Genomic DNA, 6,920 nt, shown 5'->3' with positions numbered 1-6,920 from the left:
TTATGGAAATATCCATATATGGTTAAGATAAGAGAGCTTTACAGGTCACACGTCTAGAGTGTTGCATCTGGCAGAGGTATTCATTCTATTGATCTATCGCTAAATGGATTTTGTGTTGAAAGTCTTTGTTTTTGTGCTAACAGTGTTTCCTTTGTTTTTGTGTTGACACAATGACAATATTTCCTTTGTATTTGGTAAGTCTTTGGAGCTCTTGATACCTTAAAGAGGACCAAGAGTAAAGATGCGGCGACTACTTTAAACATGTATTTCAAGCAGATTCGTTAAGAAGATTTTCTACTTCAGGTATGAGCACATGGGTATTATCTACGGTATAATAATAATTTATTGCATTCAAAATATTATAAATAAAGAATATATTGTAGGCCTATCTTGTTTAACATAACTATTTTTCCTTCTTTGTACCAGTTCTCTAACCAATCATGAATTCATTTTTAGTGTATCAAGAGGTTTGTGATTTGTACATGGAGATGTCGTTTTGGACATGTACAAGTCTGACATGGAAAGGGTAATCTTCTCAGGTAAGAGTAGGGAATATACTTTGTATCATAGTGATTTCGTTGTAGGAATAAATTGTTACATTCCTTGCAATTCAAATAGGCATGGACTTATGTTATATTGAAGATGTTGTAAGTCTATATTTCTTATCATATTTGTTTTTCCTTTTTATTCCAGTACTCTGAACATTCATGAATTCATTTAGTTTATTTAGAGCTTATATAGAGGGTCATATTAAACAACCAAAAGCATGTTCATGTATTAGGTATAGTAGTGAAGGATTGCATTGAAGAATTTGACCATTTTTTCTTTTCAGTTGAGTAAAGGACTACTTCTCAGGTAAGAAGAGTGAGTGTGATGTTTTGAAAATTGTTCAGTGCTGGATAAATCCTTTAGCCAACCCCAGTTTACGGCTCTGTCTTTGTATATTGAACTTACAATGTTACACTTCCATGTTAGTTTTGTGTTTCCTTTTTAGGTTTTTTGTCTCTTAATGCTTGTAATGGATAGATTTTGTTATTTGAGCAAACAACCCAGGTTGGGATTGAGAACTGGACAAGTTACAAATCCTCCCTTGTCTCTAAATGGGTTTCTCTTGGAGTCAAGATGATTGAGATCCATTGTTATATCTATCTTTGCAGGGGTTCTGCCTTTTTGTCACCTAGATAATTTTTCTTTTAAGAAATATTGCTTATAGAAAAGTTGTTGCCCTAGGATGTATCTATGTCGTCAATCACTTACGACTTGCAACTATCCTCAGCCATGGAACACTGATCTCCACCTTAATTCAAGCCCAAGCCCTGAGTACCTCACTACTTGCCCCAAGACCACACTCCTGTGGGATGTTAGGATGTTACCTAGATAATTAAAAATTGACAGTTGTTGATTTTAACATTTGTATTTTATTTTTAACTTTCATATCCTTATTTACAATCTATGGAGCGAACTTTGGATGCCCCTAAGCTTCTGGGTGATTATTACTTGAATCTGTTGGACTGGAGTGCCAATAACGTTTTATCGATAGCCCTCAACAATACGGTTTGTTTATGGGATGCCTCCAAGAGCACAACTTCTGAGCTCCTAACAATCGATGATGATCTTGGTCAAATAACCAGTGTTAGATGGGCACTTGATGGAAGACATATTGGTGTTGGCTTGACTAATTCTGTTGTACAGCTATGGGATTCTGCATTTAATAGACAAGTAGATTAAATTAATTTTTGTTCTCATATTTTCAGTTTCATTATTTATTTCTAGATGCAATCTCATTCACTTGGTAATGTTTTTCAATGAACACAGCTGAGAGCCTTAAAAGGTCACCAATCCCGTGTAGGTGCGCTTTCTTGGAATGGTCATATTCTTACAACTGGTGGCCTTGATGGTTTAATATTTAATCACGATGTCCACATCCGTGATTCCATTGTTCAAACATACAGAGGACATGTGCAAGAAGTGTGTGGTTTGAAATGGTCTATGTCTGGCCAACAGCTTGCAAGTGGGGGGAATGACAATTTACTTCATGTATGGGACAAGAGCATGTCATCCTCTAATGCTGCAACTCAGTATCTTCACCGGCTTGATGAGCATTGTGCTGCAGTAAAAGACTTGGCATGGTGCCCTTTCCAGAGCAATATTTTGGCATCTGGTGGAGGTAGTGTTGACCACTGCATTAAGTTTTGGAATACTCATACAAGAGCTTGCCTAAATACCATTGACACTCACTCTCAAGTTTTCTCATTATTATGGAATAAGCATGAGCGTGAGCTATTGAGTTCACATGGATTTAGCCAGAACCAGCTGACCTTATGGAAATATCCATCTATGGTTAAGATAGCAGAGCTTACTGGTCACACTTCTAGAGTACTACATCTAGCAGAGGTATTCATTCTATTGATCTATCACTAAATGGGTTTGTGCTGACAGTCTTTCCTTTGTTTTGTATTTTCAGAGTCCAGATGGGTACACTGTTGCATCAGCTGCAGGAGATGAGACTCTTAGGTTTTGGCAAGTCTTTGGAGCTCCTAATACCTTAAAGAGGACCAAGAGTAAAGATGTGGTTGGTGCTTTTAACATGTATCTCACGCATATCCATTAAGCAGATTTTCCTCCTTCAGGAATGAAAACAGGGGTATTATCTGCTCACATGGATTTAGCCAAAACCAGCTAACCTTATGGAAATATCCATATATGGTTAAGATAAGAGAGCTTTACAAGTCACACGTCTAGAGTGTTGCATCTGGTAGAGGTATTCATTCTATTGATCTATCGCTAAACGGATTTTGTGTTGAAAGTCCTTATTTTTGTGCTGACAGTCTTTCCTTTGTATTTGTGTTGACACAATGACAGTCTTTCCTTTGTATTTGGTAAGTCTTTGGAACTCTTGATACCTTAAATAGGACCAAGAGTAAAGATGCGGCTGGTGCTTTAAACATGTATTTCAAGCATATTCGTTAAGCAAATTTTCTGCTTTTGGTATGAGCACATGGGTATTATCTGCAGTATAAGAATAATTTCTTGCATTCAAAATATTATAAATAAAGAAGATACTGTAAGCCTCTCTTGTTTAACATAAATGTTTTTCCTTCTTTATACCATTTCTCTAACCATTCATGAATTCATTTTTCGTGTATCAAGAGGTTTGTGATTTTTACATGGAGATGTTGTTTTGGACATGTACAAGTCTAACATGGAAAGGGTAATCTTCTCAGGTAAGAGTAGCGAATATACTCTGTACCATAGTGATTTTGTCGTAGGAATAAATTGTTACATTCCTTGTAATTCAAATAGGCATGGACTTATGTTATATTGAAGATATTGTAAGTCTATCTTGCTTATCATATTGTTTTTCCTTTTTATTCCAATTCTCTGACCATTCATGAATTCATTTAGTTCATTTAGAGGTTTGTACAAAGGGGCATATTAAACAACCAAAAGCATGTTCATGTATTAGGTATAGTAGTAAAGGATTGCATTGAAAAATTTGACCATTTTTTTATTTTCAGTTGAGTAAAGGACTACTTCTCGGGGAAGAAGAGTGAATTTGATGTTCTGAAAACTATTCAGTGTTGGCTAAGCAACTGTTATTGCAGATATCTATTTCCACGGGATATGTATTTGGTCCTAACTCGAACATATATCCTAGCCCGTATACATGGGTATGTTGAACATGTCTTTTGGAAGTTTAAATCTCAGTGAGGGATAACAACAACCCGAGTATAAATTATTTTTCTCCCTACTCGAGTATAAATTATGTTACCCTTATGATCCTCGTTACATGTATGTAACATGTGAGGTGGAGTAAAGGAAAACGGGTTCCATAAAACTGATTTTATGGAAGTAGAGGCAAGGTCATGGTAGTTGTTTCACTTATTATATATTTAGATATATCATTTATTAATAACTTAGGCTCTTGAAAATACATATATCAATTTAAAAAAAAAAAAACAACAACAACAACTATATTTAAACATGTTATTATGATACTATTGAATATTTCCAAAACTGGCAAATTACATATATCAGTAATTTTGATTTAGCGGATGTGAGAGATCATTATTACTACGGTTAAATTTGGCTTTGAAATTAAACTACGGTGAATGGAAAAATGAACCTTAGCTCCAACCCACCGCTAGAACTACCAACCTAAAACAATGAATTCCAAGGTATAATAGATTCAAATAATTATAAAAGAGTCGAATAAAAAACCAAGAATATATTCACTTTCAAATTGAGTAGCATTCAAATCCTATTGGCCATGCGATCTAAAGATCGATATCAAGATCAAAGATTTGAGGTGCACCATTATCTTTGTTTTCAAACATAGAGAAATTGGGTAACAGGTTGCGGGCAGAGGTCAGTTTCTTGATAAAACATTATTCTAAGAAGATTTTTCCAAAGACTTTACATCCCACTGCATAGAAAAATAGGTGCTTTACTCTAATTTTAAAAGGGTTTGAAACTTACTTTGTATTTTCACTAATATTCATGACATTTTTTAGCTTTGAATGGGAACAAACAGTGCTACCAACCAAAAATAGAGATGGTATTATCATTAAAAATTATGTTTATGTTAAAGAGTGGATTGATTTTGTTTTTGAGCCATTTTTATATTGAGAGTTTAATAAGTTTGCAAAATTTTAATTTTATTTCAATTATTAATTATTATAATGATGGTAGGGTTGATGATTAATCGTCGAGCTGCACTGCGGGAGCCCTAGCCGTCTCTGGCTCACCTTCACTAAAGCCGCAGGCCGTCCCAACCCTTTGGCTACGCAGAAGGGCAGCGTTCTCTCCATCTCTTGGCTGCTGGGTGTTCCTCCGTGCGCCCTAGTGGCTGTTGCGCCCTCGCGCACAGTTCTAAGGCGCCCTCACCATGGATCCTTCAGGGGGCCTCTCCATCCCGCCTCCAGAGGTGATAGCCTTTAAAGCAATGATCGAAGCAGCCCCGAAATGAGCGCCATCAGTGACTCAACAGAAGTTCATCAAGAAAATGGAAAAAATCCCTTCAGTGGCCCTTCCTGAGGAAGAAACGTGCAAGGTAGCTCTAAACCTGGCGGAGAGAGGCCTCATTGGGCAGTTCACGGGCCTCTGGCCCTCCCCTAAATCAGTAGAAGACTGGACCCAAAGAAACTGGAACCCCCTAATCAAAGAAGGAGTCAAAAGCTACTTTGTAGGTAAAGGATTCTTTGTCTTTGTTTTTGAAAGCACAGAAGACAGAAGTTTAATTTTCAGAAATGATCCATATTTTATGGGACCGCAGGGATTGTATTTGAACAAATGGTCCCCAGATTTCGACCCCTCCCAAGACATCCCATCTGCTGTTCCGGTCTGGGTGAGACTTCCCCACCTGCCGCTCCACTGCTGGAACCAAAAATCCCTAGAGAATATCAGAAACGCACTGGGTAAATATATAGACAAAGCTGCAAGAAAAGATCAGTACTCTTGTGCTCGCATATGTGTTGAAGTCGATCTAGAGGAGGGGTTACCGGAAGCAATCAAGCTCATTGTCGCTAGATGGACACATATCCAGGAGCTGGACTACGAACAGTTACCCTTCAAATGTAGACATTGTCATGGGCATGGACATTTCGCCAAGCACTACAAGAAAAGGGCAGAAGAGCAACCAGACAAACAAAATGGGGATCAATGGACCCTAGTTCAGAAAACAACTCTTCCAAAAAGAGGCTCCAGCAAAGGAAACACAACAGTAATCCCAAGCAGCTATAAACCCACTCAGGAAGGTGAAGCAAAAACAAAAGGGACAGCAAGCACTCAGATTGACCCTATAGCCCCAGAGCAGGAAAATCGAGCGCAAGAAGAAAGCACCCCTCCAAGCAATGATGGAGAAAAATCAGTTCAGGTTGAAGTTACCCAAGGCAGCCCATCCAACCCTTCATACGCAGAAGTTGCAAAGAAAAAAGCCATAGAAAGCTCAGGTTCATCGGAGGATGAAACCTATGAGCGCCCCTTTAAAAGAGTTGGAAGGAAATCCCGAAAAGAAATAAGAGAAGAAGAGGTAGAGAGATTCAAAACTCAAGGAAGTCAAGCCACAATAGAAATGTCCATCGGACGAAATACCAGACCAAGGCCTTCCAAGGGAGGTCCCAATCCCTCTCTCAGTAAATAATGAAGTTTGTCTCTTGGAACTGCAGAGGACTGGGGAACCCCTCTAAACTAGAAGCAGTCAAGGATCTTCTCAAAACAGAACCCTCAGAAATCCTCATGCTCCAAGAGACCAAGATTGAAGGGCAAGCCCTTCTAGACATCAGTAAGGCAAAGTGGAATAAAAATACAGGCAAGGCAATCAGTGCGAGGGGCACCTCTGGAGGCCTGGCTACTCTTTGGTCAGACAACACTTTCCAGCTTCAAGACTCTAAAGAAACCCAGCACTGGATCTATACAGACCTCAAGCACAAAGCTAGTAAGTTGAACATCTCTCTTTTCAATATGTATGTCCCTGTTAACTATTCTGAGAAAAGAGATTGCTGGAACTCTCTTTCAACTTTTCTAGAGCAACATTCCCCAAGTAATATTATCTTAGCAGGAGACCTTAACATAGTGTTGAATCCAAAAGAGAGAAGGGGTGGATCAAGTAACAGAGATCCCATGCTGGCATTTGTGGAGGAGCTCTTCCAGAACTGGGACCTTCTTGACTTCAACCCAATCCGCGGGAGGTACACTTGGTCAAATAATCAAGCTGGGTCGGAACATATTGCTGCCCGCTTGGACAGATTCCTAGTCCAAAGCGCCCTCGTGATGAACAAAAAAATCATCATTACAAAAATTATGCCTAAATTAACCTCAGACCATAAGCCAATTCAGCTCCTGCTGGAAGATGAAGAAGACCTGGGGCCCATACCCTTCCGTTTCAGCCCGCTTTGGTTCGAAAAAGAGGGATTCATGGA

At 38.6% G+C, this 6,920-nt stretch overlaps 1 pseudogene; it reads left to right on the top strand.

Annotated features, from left to right (window-relative positions):
- The first annotated feature begins 1,452 nt into the window (after positions 1–1,452).
- LOC149202832 (cell division cycle 20.2, cofactor of APC complex-like) lies at positions 1,453–4,941 on the top strand (annotated as a pseudogene).
- The last annotated feature ends 1,979 nt before the right edge of the window (positions 4,942–6,920 follow it).

This window comes from Pinus tabuliformis, chromosome 2_1, assembly GCF_031772625.1.
Source record: "Pinus tabuliformis cultivar Carrire ecotype Pingquan chromosome 2_1, CPIR1, whole genome shotgun sequence".
Lineage (NCBI taxonomy): Eukaryota > Viridiplantae > Streptophyta > Pinopsida > Pinales > Pinaceae > Pinus > Pinus tabuliformis.
This window is presented reverse-complemented; position numbering and strand designations above follow the sequence as displayed.